General features: G+C 37.6%; 2 long non-coding RNA genes and 2 pseudogenes across 2 annotated transcripts; 2 read left to right on the top strand and 2 right to left on the bottom strand.

Annotated features, from left to right (window-relative positions):
• Positions 1-43: 43 nt before the first annotated feature.
• Positions 44-1,565, bottom strand: LOC106355964 (annotated as a pseudogene).
• A 1,632-nt stretch (positions 1,566-3,197) lies between these two features.
• LOC125589129 lies at positions 3,198-5,496 on the top strand. Its single transcript, XR_007325311.1, has 6 exons — positions 3,198-3,483; positions 3,563-3,636; positions 3,900-4,136; positions 4,229-4,488; positions 4,586-4,754; positions 4,881-5,496. It is a non-coding gene; the product is annotated as an uncharacterized LOC125589129 (long non-coding RNA).
• Positions 5,497-6,291: 795 nt separating this feature from the next.
• On the bottom strand, positions 6,292-10,057 carry LOC106355965 (annotated as a pseudogene).
• A 1,119-nt stretch (positions 10,058-11,176) lies between these two features.
• On the top strand, positions 11,177-12,952 carry LOC125589130. Its single transcript, XR_007325312.1, has 2 exons — positions 11,177-11,342; positions 11,535-12,952. It is a non-coding gene; the product is annotated as an uncharacterized LOC125589130 (long non-coding RNA).
• The last annotated feature ends 1,902 nt before the right edge of the window (positions 12,953-14,854 follow it).

Genomic DNA, 14,854 nt, shown 5'->3' on the forward strand with positions numbered 1-14,854 from the left:
GAAAACATCAATTATTTTGCAACAAATTTTTTTTTTTTAAACACTAGTTAAAATGATACGGATGGAGTATATTGCTAAGACATGAAGGTATGGATACATTTAATATGTTGTTAGAAAGATCCAAAAGGTGAATGTTGCTTAGGCCACACAATTGTTGAGGTATAATACCTGTTAAATTATTCTCCCGCAGAAGAAGAATACTGATGTTTTGGGTGTTGATGAACTCCGGAATATTCCCAGATAATTTGTTATTTCTCAGATCGAGTATTACATTCAGTAGGAATGTATCTAGAATAGCCCTTGATAAACAATTGTCTTGTAGGAGTAACACTACTTGCCTTGTTGAATTTACGTGTGGAGGTATGTCCCCATATAAGGTATTTGCAGAGAGATTCACTATATATAGAGTTGATATGTTGAACAAGGAAACATGTATTTCACCTCCCAGAAAATTGTTTGAAATCAATAGTACATTTAGTAAATGAAGTTCACTGATCCAACTTGGAACAACACCTGTGACTCTGTGAGACTGTTGTTTGAAATGTCAAGCAGTGACAAGCCTTGCAACTTCCGCAAACCTTCACCAATCTTTCCTGTAAATTGATTGCTATCCATTAACAGCACCAATATATCAGTAAAGTTTGTTGATACCGGCAAAACCTCTCCACTTAGTTTGTTATGTGTCATCTTCAAAATTCTCAAGGAATAACAACCTTCTATAAAACTTTTTGGTAGCTTTCCGTGGAATTTGTTGTGAGATATATCAAGAAACTGAATCTTCTTCATGTTTCCAAGAGAAGATGGCAGATTTCCTTGAAAACCATTATTAGCTAGATTCACATAGCGTAAAGAAGGAAGTATCCACCCAATGTTCTCAGGAAAGTTATGATTGAAGTCATTCACTGACACATCCAAGAAAAGCAGACTATGAGCAGATTCTGGTAGCTAAAAGCTTGTAAAAGAATTATTCCGTAGAAGCAATACTTCGAGTTTTGTATTGTTAGCCAACAACCATGAAGGAAAATTTTCAGATATTTGATTGTCAGACAGATCAACTTGACGCAACTCCTTCTGATGTAGGAGAAAATGAGGTACTTTCTTCAACTTGCAAGATCGTAGTACAATAACACTCAGTTCGAATTTTGGCTTCCAAGAAGTTTCCAAATATAATTGAAGTGAGTTGGATTTTGAGTAAAGTTTTAAGACCTTAAGCTTTGAGAGGTTGGAAAGAGAACCAAATGAGAAAAGGCCTTCAAAGTCGTTATCAAACAGCGATAAGTACTCAAGGGATTTAAGCCTACTGAGAGTATATGGTACCATCCCAGTCAATTGGTTCGATGAAAGATCAAGAGCTCGAAGTCCATTCAAGCTAGTTAAACATAAGGGAAACTGACCTACGAGATTGTTTTGACTGAGATCAAGCTCTTGCAGATTCTTCAATTCGCACATCCCTGCGATGGTCAAATGCAAAACTTTCATGACCTGAAATTACCACCAGCCGTAATGGAAAATTTTATAAGATTTGTGCAGACTCGCCTTTCAATGAGCCAGAAAAATGATTACCGCTTAGATCAACAGCTTTCAGTTTCGACAGAGCAGATAACTCTGTCACAAGACAAAGCCACACAAAGGTTAACTAAGGCCCTGTTCGTTTGTACATCTCGAAGATGCATCCGGATGGTCCATCTAGATGTCTTATCTAGATGCTCCATCTGGGTGTTGTTCGTTTTTTCATTTCGTCCATGCATCCAGATGAATCATCTGAATGCAACTATGTTCGTTTGCTTTTCATTTTTTAACTTCCATCTGCATCCAAGCGAACTTGTTAATAAAATGACTAAAATATAATTTTTTACGTTTCGGCGGAAAAATAACATTTTTACCGTTTTGGCAGAAAATATTTTTGCGGTTTTTGAGGAAAATATGTTTTTGGCGAAAAAGTGTATTTTCGTGGTTTCGGCGGAAAATACGTTTTTATGGGTTTGGCGGAAAATACGTTTTTGCGGTTTGGACGGGAAAAGTGTATTTTTGCGGTTTTGAAGGGAAAAGTGTATTTTTGCGGTTTTGGCGGGAAAAATGTTTTCGACGAGAAAAGTTTTTTTTTCACGATTTTGACGGGAAAGTTTTTTTTTTCGTGATTTTGGCGGGAAAAGCTTTTTCGCGATTTTGGTGGGAAAATTGTGTTTTCCGGTTTTGGCGCGAAATTGTGTTTTTCTGGTTTTGGTGGAAAAATTGTGTTTTTCTGGTTTTGGCGGGAAAATGCATTTTTCCGGTTTTGGCGGGAAAATTGTGTTTTCCGGTTTTGGCGGGAAAATTGTGTTTTCCGGTTTTGGCGGGAAAATTGCGTTTTTCGGTTTTGGCGGGAAAATTGCATTTTTCCGATTTTGGCGAGCCGGAAAATGCTTTTTGGAATTTTGGCGGGAATATGCATTTTTTGGGTTTTGGCGGGAAATGCGTTTTTTTGGGGTTTGGCGGGAAAATGCATTTTTTCGGTTTTGACGGAAAAATGCGTTTTTTCGGTTTTGGTCGAAAAGTGCGATTTTACTGGTTTGGAAATGTGCATTTTACATTTTTTTTTATGGAAATGTGCATTTTATGGAAATGTGCATTTTACATTTTTTTGCGGAAAAACGCATCTTGCGGTTTTAGCGGGAATGTGTGTTTTTCAGTTTTTGCGAGAAAATGTATTTTTTGGTTATAGCGGAAAAATGTATATGCAAGAAAATAGAATTTACGGTTTGAAAATAATATTTTGATTTTAAAAAGTCATTTTTGTCTTTAATCATTTTGGACTGAACTAGATGCATCTGCATCCAGATGCACCATCAAGACTCACCTTCATTTGGATGACAATTTGAGATGAGTTTTTAAAAATTCAGCTGGGTGATCCATCTGGATGTAGCATTATAATGCACAAAACGAACATCAATTTGCATCTTCACCCAGATGGATCACCTGGGTCAGCAAACGAACCGGCCTAACACCTTTACTTACGAATATAGTTATCTCAAGCAATGAAGCCACAAATCATATAAAACATTATATGGAGTTATTAACAAAAAAAAAAAAAGAATCAAGCATTAATGGACATTAGTTTTGAGCTACCTCGTCCTGGTATGGAGCCACTGAAGCTGTTACTACTCAGGTCCAGCAACTCCAAGTTTCTCAGATCTTTAAGTTGTGAAATGGAATCCAGCAAATATAAGAATGACACAAACTAAAGGTAAAGACACATCTAATCTATTAAAAGGGAAGTACAAATAGTACTTAGCCCTGACTTTTCCCAAACAATTACAATAGAATGCCACTGGACTTATACACCGTCGTTTTGTAGCATTACTATACCATAGCATTACCATCTATTTTTTCTTCTTGATTTTGCTTCGTGTTCTTCGTTGTATCTCCGAATTGTTATTCTTGATTCTTCAGTAGGAAATAGAAACTCTCTGCGCCAAGCTCTACGACAAATACACCACCTTCAAGGTTTGATTTCTTATTTTAATTTCTAGGGATTTCGATTTTAGAAAACTTTCAAAACTTTCGTTTCGATTTGTGTCTCCAGAAATTTTCAAGTTTTCGGAATTGGACGAGGTTAATAGGAAACAAGAAGACGAGAGTTCATTACCTTTGTTTCAGGTACCATCTGAGAAAGTCTCTTCCTTTTTCATCCATACTTCAACTTTCACTCTCTCTACTTGCTTCTATGTCGTTAGGTTTGATTACTAATTTGTTTGACAGTAGAGCATCAATACCACTCCGAATCCCTAAGCTTCCTTGTAAACATTTGGAATTATATAACAATTCAGTTTCTTTAATTTTTTATGTAGTTAATTGCCTGCTGAACTCCAGTGTTTTGAAATTATGTTCTTTGCATGTCCTTCTCTCTTTTTCTTTTATAGCCTCAGACACAACATTTGAGAAGTGAAAACAAGAATTTGAAGGAGAACATGGAGAGATTGAGGAATGAGATAGCTGAAATCAGGCATGTAGTATTACTGTGTTAATCTTCTCTTCCCTTGGACTTCCTTCTGGATTCTTGTGAAATGTAAAAACCATGGCTGTTTTGGTCCACAGATATACCAGGGACGAGGAGCGTTTGGAGTCTCAAAAGTGTCTTGTGGCAGAAGAACGAAAGAGTAAGAAAGCTGAATTTTTTTTAATGAATCAAGCTTTTCTTTGATATCAAATGCTTTGTCCTTTTACTAACTGGGCATAAAAAAATTTACAGACAAGACACTTTCCGAGCAAGTTGAGAAAATAAAAGAGCTGATATCAGAGGGAGTTCCTCACTACAACAAAAATCAAAGTGGAAGAACACGAAAGACTCCTGAATCTCCTCAAGTTACAACGTGAAGCATGAGGAAGCGTAGCAGGCAGACTGAGGATATGGTTGAAATGGACACGGTATCACCTATGAGAAGCATGATGAAACGTAGCAGGCAGACAGAGGATATCATGGAAACGGACGTGGTATCACCTCATATTAGCGTACGTCACAAATCAACCGACTTAAGCTGCAGCATCTTCTTTAAGTGAGTCATCAAAATTTTGCTTACTAATACTATTTTCTTGCTTTTGTTTCAAGGAAACGCTCTTGGTTTCTCAACCACAATGCTGTAAAACAACTGACTGTGGATCAAGTAACTCTGCTGGTTGTCCATTTCAAGCTCTTGGCGAGCACTTGACCGGAGTGAAATTGTCAACAAATAATAAAGACAAACGAATCTGCATTGTTGCCTCCCATCCATCAAGTGGTACGTACTTTCTTTTGGCACATAGTTTATGCGCCAAAGTTCTCAAGTAAAGCATCCATTTTAGATCATCAGCCACCAGAAAAGCACCAATTTTTAATATTACTCCCTGGCTTTTGACCATGACAGGTTTATCATTCACCTTAACTTGGGTAAATAACTACGCTGATTAAGAAGCTGCTGCTGTACAAGGCTGAGTCGTTGGGAATCATAAATAAATCATTCACAGAAAATGACATCCGTGCGGGCGCACGGGTGGAAGCACTAGTATAACATTATAACAGCAGTTATAAATTGAATCGACCAAACAAAACACACATCATCAAAAAATTGGTCATGTTTACAAAACGGAAAAACATACCTTTTAACAGGAAAAGGGCCATCCATGGAGTTGCGCCGAAATAATAGAGTTGTAAGTGATGTGGCAGCTTTAGGAAAGGGAAAGATGCTGTTGTCGAATGCATCTAAAGAGAAATCAAGAACCTCCAGGTTTCTTAATTTCCTTAGGCTTTTGTAACCTGCAAACGAGAATCTAGCTAAGTATATAGTGATTACATACCCCACACCAAGCACCTAATGTCATTCAAATGTGTATACAAACAGAGATTGCGAGAGATGAATACTATGCAGGTGGATAATAAAATGTAAGTGGCCGTATTATGTGACTGAATTGAACATCACACAGACATTAACTTGCCTATGAAGAAACAGAGATTCCATCCAAGTAAAACGCTTTGGAGAAACTGAAACCTATCGCAAGGAAATTACCTTCAACATCATCAAATAAGCCACCAAACTGATATTCTGCCCCGGATAAGTTCAAACTTCGGAGCTCTTCAAAAGGATGCAGTAAAGAAAGATTTAAGAGAGCCTTATCCGGTAGGTACATGTATTCAAGAAAGGCAAGCCCGTTGACCTGAGCGCTTGTGAGAGTACAGTTAACTCCTTCCCATTTACAGCAATCGCTAGTTGTGTCATTCGTCCAGGTATGGAGAATATAGTCGAATGTTGGGAAGTGATGATGTTGTCGAGAGCCCTCTGAGGCTAGATATGTCTTGAGATTTAATAAAGCCTTTCTTTCTTCTTCGATGCAGCTTTTGTATACATGTATCTGTCCCAACACTATTATCACCCATATCAAGTACACCTTCCTCTCCATTGCAAATAAGTTTTCAAGAAAGAAAAAAAGTAAATGAAGAAATTCCCAAGAGAAAGGACTCTCTGAGTTCAATGAAATTACTTCTACCTTTGTAAAATAATCAAGGTTTCTGTATATAAGAATATATAACTAGTCAAAATCAAGCTCTACAAGAAACAGTTGTACATTAAACAAAGTTCAAGTCTCTGTTTCAAATCCTATTAAACTAATTCAAAGTCTTTGTAGAAAATACTTATAACCATATGATATGAATGTGGCGTGGTCAGCAATCTTATACTTCACGCAAGCTTTATATAATTATATTATCATATGTTATTGCTTGTTAGTCGACTAAATCATAGAAAATAAGAATTCCCACCTAAGACTTTTTGCCAGATTATACCAGGAAATAATTAAGGAATTAATCATACATATCTTCCTGGAAAATCACTATTCTTTTAGCAAGAAGCTTGTGAATAGACCTTATTCTATGTTCCAACCTTTGAATACTGCTAAACAAGTGAATAAACTTGAAGAAAATCCCTATGGTAACAGAGTTGCTGTTGTAGCTTTAACTTGGGGAAACTTTTGTTTGTTTCAGTAACTAAACAGAAGAATATCTTCAGGGTGTGTGAAAATCTCTGAAGTTCAGCACATTTCACTTACAGAGAGTAAGTGGATTCAATAGTTTGCTTGATGAGAAATACAAGAACTGAGCTGAAATAATTTTAAAACACACACACTTTTTTTGTAGAGGTGATGAAAGCATCAATAAGGCGGAGCCATGCTCTGACGCCAAAGACAATTGAAGCACATAAGGACAAGAATACCTATCAAAGCAGTCACATAAGTTGATGCACTAGTCCAATAAAAGACCATCATGTCAATATCATCTTCATCATCATCTTCTCGTCCTCTGTTATCAGCTTCCTCTGTGCTCTTCTTAGCTTCTTCACAACTTCTCTTGGTCGGTAATCCACAAAGAAGAGGATTGCTTAAGTAGCTCATATCGTTGAATGTGTCAAATTGCCTTCCTTGGGGAATAAGACCTGATAAATTGTTGTAGGAGACGTTAAAGACAGCAAGTGAAGTAAGGTTCGTTAACTGACGAGGGATGTTTCCATGTAGCATGTTATAAGAAAGATCAAGGCTCTCAATGTCCGTCAGTTTTGAGAAGCTATCTGGTATAGAACTTGACAAGAAATTGCGAGACAGATTTCATGGCTCGTAGTTTCGACAGTTCTCCAAGCTCTGATGGGATAACACCACTTAACTCATTGCTAGACAGATCCAAACCATACATAAAATCAACTGTTCCTATGCTGAACTCAGATTCTTCAGTGTAGGAATCATACCTTTGCTTTGCTGCAAACTGGATTTCAAAACTCATATATGTTTCATAGTCTATCTTGAACTCATCGACCAAAAATGTGGTTCTGTAAAGTTCCCGTTGAAGGCTAGGTACAAAGCCATATGCCTCAGAGGCTCCATTCCTCACCTGCTCGTACTCTCCTGATCCAAATGATAGATTATAGAGGCAAGAAGGTATGTTTCCACTAAGCTTGTTATTCGAAAGATCAAGAAGTCCAATGTTTTTCAGACCAAACAGATCCCTTGGGATAGAACCTGTTAAGTTATTCCCCTTCAACAAGAAGATTCTCATGTCCATGGTGTTGACAAACTGTGGGATACTCCCAGAGAGTTTATTATTCCTCAGATCAAGTATCTCAGCATTTTCCAACAATGTTCTTGGTATCTCCCCTGTGAAGCTGTTGTTATGTAGGAACAACTTTATTCCATACATAGAACTATCATATGAGGGCAAGGCTCCGGATAATAAGTTCCCAGAGAGGTCAAGAAAGTTGAGATGTTGATTAGCCAGCAGAGAAGACGGTAACGTACCTTCTAAGAGGTTGTTTGATAACAACAACATAAACATATCAGATGAGTTTGGTATCAAAATTGGAACAGAACCTCTGAGAAGATTGTTTGACATGTCAAGTACTGACAAGTTTACCAAGGTAAGCAAACCATCTCCGATCTCCCCTGTGAATAAGTTGTTATCCATCCTTAACACGGCCAATGATGTTAGGTTAGTCTGTCCTGGAAGAACATCACCACCTAACTGGTTGTGAGAGAGTTGCAGGATTTGTAATGAAAAGCAACCTGTGAATAAGGGTCTAGGTAGAACTCCTGAGAGCTTGTTATGAGAGAGGTCCAGGAACGATATGTTCTTCATCTCACCTATAGACGATGGAAAGTTACCTTGGAAACCATTATGGGAGCCATTCATATGTTTCAGATTTGGAAGCACATGTCCAATATCATCAGGGAGAACTCCGTTGATATTATTAGCTGAAAGATCCAAGAACTGCAAGATATGGGCTGTTGTAGGAATCTGGAAGACAGTGAGTGAGTTATTCTGCAACTGTAGAACTTCAAGTTCTGGATTATTCGCCAAGAGCCAGGAAGGAATGGTTCCGGATATTCTGTTGCTGGATAGATCAAGTAGATGCAACTTCTTCTGGTACATAAGAAAGTTTGGGATCTTCTCCAAGCCGCAGAACGGTAGAGAAGCAATACTTAGTTGAAACTTTGGCAGCCAAGTAGTTTCTGCATCTACTTGTAACATATCAGATGTTGATGAAAGTTTGAACACCTTGAGGTTTGTGAGGTTGGCGAGTAGCTTCAGTGAGAATATGCCTTTGAATTTGTTATTTAACAATGACAGATATTCAAGGGACTCGAGACTACTGAAAATTGATGGTAGAGTTCCACTTAATTGGTTTAATGAAAGGTCAAGAACTTGTAGCTTGCTCAAGCCACCTAAACACAGAGGAAGCCGGCCGGAAAAATAATTTCCACTGAGATACAGCTCCTGCAGATTCTTCATTCCACAGAAAACTGCAGAAATATAATGCATAGAAAAACAAAAACGTTATGGTCGGTCCATAGAGTTCTTTAGAACCAAGAACAAGACTTTCAAGTTTCTGAAACAAAGTAGATAAAAGCAAAGAAAGAGAGATTTTAAAAGCTAGCTTGCCTTGCAATTCCATTGAGCTAGAAAAATAGTTGGCACTTAGATCCAAAGCTTTCAACTTTTTCAGGTGAGTAAACTCTGCCACGGGACAAAGACACGCAAATCAAGACACATCTTGTTATTATGGATAGGTTTATGATCTTCGAGATAGCATAAACCAAATTATGCACAAGTTTAAAGGTGCTCTGAAGACAAAAAAAAAATTGACATAGATGCTACCTGGCATGGAGTTGTTATATCTATTTCCACTCAGATCCAGCAGTTCCAATTTTGTCAAGTTTCTCAGTTCTGAAAGGGAGTCTAGGAGAATAAAAAAATAATAAGAAATGCAATCAGAACAGCAGAGAGACCGCAGTACAAAGCTTAAAAGATCTAACCAAAGATACATCAATCAGTAATAAGTAGACCTTTTGTTACCAACGGAGAAACACACCTTTAACAGGAAAAGGACCATCCATCTTGTTGAACCCAAGAAACAGAGTTTTAAGTGACGTAGCAGCATTAAGAAAGGGAAAGATGCTGTTGTTGAATTCATTTGAAGAGAGATCCAGAATCTCCAGTTTTCTCAATCTACTTAAGCTTTTATAACCTGCAAGTGAGAAAGAATCTTGTTAGCAAAGTATATGAACATAATAAGATAGGTCACCCTAACCACTCCAATAGATGATTAAGAGGTGTTTAATTAACTTTCAAGTTTGAACCAAAACAAGAGATAAGCCCCTCTAGTTAATACTTCATAGATTTACCTTCTATATCATCAAACAAGGCACTGAAAGCGCACTCAGATAAGTCTAGACTTTGAACCTCTTCAAAAGGATGCAGCAAAGAAAGATTAAAGAAGAACTCTCTTTGAGGAATAAATCACCAAAAGCAATCTTGGTCACACCCGTCCGCTTGTACGACTGCACTTGACGCCCTCCCAGCGGCAGCATTGGCTCTTTGTGTCATTAGTCCAAGTAGTGAGAACATAGTCAGATTGTCCTTCTTCAGAAATGGAGATGAGGTATTGCTTCAGCTCCAGCAAAGCCTTCCTTTCTTTCTGAATACAGCTTTTATATCCGTGTAGCTGCCCCAACAGTACTATCACCCATATCAAGTATTGACCCAAGAACACCTTGCCTTTCATTGCAAATTTGATAAAAAAAAAAAAAAAAAAAAAAAAAACTCAGAAGTGATGTGAGGTAGTGAGTTCAATACAAATACCTCAGCATCTATAAAAGTATACAACTTTAGAATATGAAAACCAAAGTTGTACAAAATAAACTTGTATGATTACAGTCGAAGTCTCTGTTAGTGAAAACTTCAAAGCCATGTGACATGCGAAAGAAACTCAAAAGCCATGTGACATGTGTAGCCTGAGAGGGATCACAAATTTTTAAAAACTTTTGACTCGGATAATAAAACTCATTATGGCATGCAAAGTCAAAGTCTCTGTTAAGAAAAATACTCGTAACCATATGATATGAGTGCCGTTGAAAGCATCTTGGACTTAGGCCAAGAAGCTTTTATATTATATGATATTGTGTGGCATTGTTAGCATCTGTTGGATAGCAAAGCAACTAGCAAGAAGGTTCATCAGTTTTTCATTAAACAATTTGCCCAAAGAGAATCCCTGATCTAAAGCATTCAATGAATAAAGTTGTAACCTTACCAATAGACTTGAGGAAAAGACCAACAGTGACAAAGTTGCTGTTAATAGGACAAATATTGTAAATGAAAAATCCAACACTCGTTGTTAGCAAATGGATTAAACAAAGTAAAAGAAGACGACCAGTCATTAAACCTCTGTTGCCTGAACTTATACTATGTTTCACCAGCTTGCCTGAAATTATTTCTACTATAATGATTATTGATGATTAACCTTCAATATAAGGAACAGAAACTATGAAGGTAACAAAAGATCTAACTAACCTTCAAACTCTGTCAAACAAACGACCAGCCTCAACGGTAACTGAGCTGCTGACGTGGCTTTACCGCCAAAACGCAAACGATGCCATTTCTCACACATTTTTGTCTCAGCAAGATACCCTAGATCCTCATGATGGTGCAACAAGTTATAGTGAATACGTAAACGTAGAGACAAAGATAGTAGGTCAAAATGAAAAAAAGGGTAATGAATCGGCATTTTGTGGGAAAATGCGAGACTAGAGGATTGTTCTGAAATTATTTGCATGGAGAGGCACTTCTTCGCAAATAGTATATTCGTTGGGTAACCAAAACGGGAATATTCGTTAGTATGAACTGAAGAGAATGATAGATCCACCAAAGCAGGTCAATGGACTGACTTTTGGATAACAATAGATCCTAAGTAAACGGACAGGCACCAATTGTGTGTCTGAAGAGAAACAAGAGACAGAAAGAGAGTTAAACAAACATTCAGATTGATCCAAAGAAATCGTCATGATTCTTACAAGTAAGCTTCTCAATTTCAAACTTATCTTCTTCTTTTTTTCGTTTCTGGGTTTCTCATTGTTCTGTTATCCTCCATCTGAGTATATGTTTGATTCGTTGCTTCTCTTACATGAGAACCTTTTATTTTGGATAAATGTAAACGAGAGTCTTGCTAAAATTTGAGCAAACTTGCCTTTCAATCCCATTGGTGTAGAAAATTGGTTACCACTTAGATCCAGAGATTTCAGCATCCTAAGGGCAGATAAATCTGACACAAGACAAAATTCAACACAATTGTAAGCACCTTTACTGCGAACATCATGATTTCGAAGAGTACACGAACCAATGTTATATACAGCCATTAAATCAACTAAAATCTCTGAGCTACCTTGAACTGCAAGGGAATTGAATTCATTTCTACTCAGGTCCAGCAGTTCCAAGTTTGTCAAATCTTTATGTTTTGAAAGAGAATCCAACTCTCTCAGGCACGTTCCCCGAGGATGACTCTCTCACCTTCGCTACAGTGAAGATCGTCTAATCTCTATCGCCCCTGCCGTTAAAAGCAAAGGAAATCCACCGCACACAACCGGCTCCGATGACCTAATCTCATCAGAAAAAGATTTCCTTCGGTAGAACAGTAGATCCTGCTATGGCCGTTACTCCTCTTTGCCCCGTTCCAAGTGGAATCCCCTCCTTCTCACCTAGCGCAGGATTGTCGATTAGGGTTTCTAGCAAATTTCTCACCTCTCCTCAAATCTGAAGCCACACACCTCAGGAACAACAAGCTCTTTAAGGATTTATCTTCTTTACCTCCTAGTTGAGGATAGTGAAACTACTCGTCCATCATCTCAAGACCTCAAGATATTTTGTCAAGTTGACTCCAGGAACCCCCCCCCCCCCCCCGTCTTCAGAGGTTAGGAGAGCATGGCTCACAGATACACAAGATCTGAAAAAGGAATATGGACTGCGGAGTCAGACAGAGCGGACTGTCGAAGACCAGTAAGGATCCCGCCCCGTGATAACACATCACTTATCGAGGAGAACAAGCTCACGCTGATAGGAAGAGTGACGAACCCAGCGGTTCAGAAGACACAATGGGTAGTGGACTGGCTAACCCAGTACTGGAGTGCTGAAGGAGAACTCACGGGAAGAGAGCTGGGCCCTGAACTCTTCCAGATTCGCTTCAAATCAGAGGAAGCACTGCAAGCAGTTCTCCGTAAAGGACCGTATCACTACAAAAGATGGATGTCCTTCTCCAAAGATGGGAACCAGTAGTCTCAAACTCCTTTCCAAGAATGATAGAATTTTGGATCAGAATCCATGGAATCACTCTACATTACTGGTCTCTGGAGACTCTGGAAGCAATTGCCAAAGAATTGGGACCCATGTCCGACACAGATGTAGATCGAGGAAGAATAAGAATCCTCATTGATGGACTAAGAAAGTTGGAAATGCGCCTCCCTATTGAACTTCCCTCAGGAGAAGTTATCTCAGTGGACTTGGAATATGAGAAATTAGAGAAGCATTGCTTCATGAACCAGTAGTCTACCAATTAAAACAGTTAATAGGTAAAATTGAAAGTTAGAAATAATGAAATATGAAATTTTTTGGAAATGTTTTTTTTTTTAAACACACAAAAAGAGAAACTGTAATTTTTATTTTAATAGAATAGATAAGATGTCGGTGTTTCAAAAAAAAAAAGATAAGATGTCGGTACCATAAGTAATTGATCGATATGTTGACTTGTAACAGTATGATAATAAAATTGAAGGTCTGATGCCCAAAAAAAAGGAGAACATTCAAGGTCTTTGCAGAGAACACTCATAATCAATGTGTGATGTATGACTCTCGCCTAAGCCCTTGGTTGAAAAGTAATTAGGAAATTAAGAAAAAGCATAATTCAATGAATATTAATTGTAATATTTGAAGTCTGCTTAAGAACCGATTAATTCAATGAATAATGTTCAAAGATTTTTTTTTTGTTGAAAATTCCCTTGAGATAATACAGTAATATCACGTCATTAGTCAGTGAAATGTATAAGTGAAAACTTCTTTTAGTCCATTCATTATAATTTTGAGGATAGGCGTTCGGACGGTTTCTTTCGAGTCTGCATCCTTTGGAGTCCTAGACATAAGAAACTAATAGGTATTTGTAAATTTTTCGGTTCGGGTTTGGATAGATTCTTTTTGGATCCGGATCGGTTCTGATTTATAATTAAAATACATGTAAAATACTTATAATTTTTAGTCCATATCGGATCTGGGCCAGGTTCGAGTATTTACAATCTGAAAAGAACGTGAAACACCCAAACCCTATCAAATTTAGTCAAAATATGTCATATATATCTAAAATTATACAAAATAACTTAAAATAAACTATTAATAATTAAAATAAAAAAAAAAATTAAACTCTAAATTTTACATTTAAAAGCATCATATTATTTGAAAATGCTACAAATATAATAACAAACATTGTTAACAAAAATATATTTAAACTAAATCATAAAAAATATAAAAAATAGAGCATAAAAATCATACTTTTGGATATTCATGTTATTAAGTCGGGCATGAATCAGTTTTATCGGATCGGGTCTATTGGGGTCGGGTTTTTTCGAGTACTGATCTATTCCGGTCGGTTCTTCTCCGTTTCGGTTTTCCGGTAGAAGAATTGTGGATCTAACAGGTACTTGTAAATTTTTGGTTCCGGGTTGGTTCCGGTTCAGATTTTCGGGTCAGGGTAAAATGCCAGGCCTACTTGAGGAATTTGCTGACGTGGCTATCTTGGATTGGTTTCAAGAAAATGTCCTTTGCGTTTCTGTAGACTATGTATTGAACTAACCACCAAATTAACCAGCTCCAAGATATCTTCAAGGCATTAACTTGCGGAGGAAGAAGACGACTTTCTTATAAGGATGTAGAGAGTAGCAGAAAATGGCCTTCGATTAAGAATCTTAGGAAAAAGCTTGAAGAATTGCATAGGCTTTCATTAGATAGTAGAAAGCGTGTGATACAAGAAACAGTTATCAACTCCGTTGATAAAAAATCTGACAGAAGAAATGTGCCGTCTTCTTCCAGAAAAGCCTCAGCAGGTTTCCAAAGAAAGTAGTACTTCAAAGAGTTCAGGTTCTGTCTGTAAGTCCAATATTGCATCAGAAGAAGCTTGTGCATGAATCTAGGACGTCGAGTCATGACTTGTGTACTCATTCTGAAGCAGAGCTGATTGTGTGATATATAGGTAATGTTGTTTCCCATGGTGTCTGGTGATGAAAATTTTGAGGACCAGTGGAATCCACAGCTTATAGTTTCTCAGAAACTGCATCAAGCTTTTCTCCAGAGATAAACCGCAAAAAGTTTCAGAATGTTGAGCACTTGGTTCAAAAGCTCAGGCGGCTAAACTCTAGCCATGATGAAGTCAACCGAGATTACATTGCATCGCTCTGTGAGAACGCAGATCCTAACACCGATCATAGATACATCTCAGAGATTCTGTTAGCCTCAGGTCTTCTCCTTTGAGATTTGGGCTCAGGGTTGAAA

This window comes from Brassica napus, chromosome C6 (genome assembly GCF_020379485.1).
Source record: "Brassica napus cultivar Da-Ae chromosome C6, Da-Ae, whole genome shotgun sequence".
NCBI lineage: Eukaryota > Viridiplantae > Streptophyta > Magnoliopsida > Brassicales > Brassicaceae > Brassica > Brassica napus.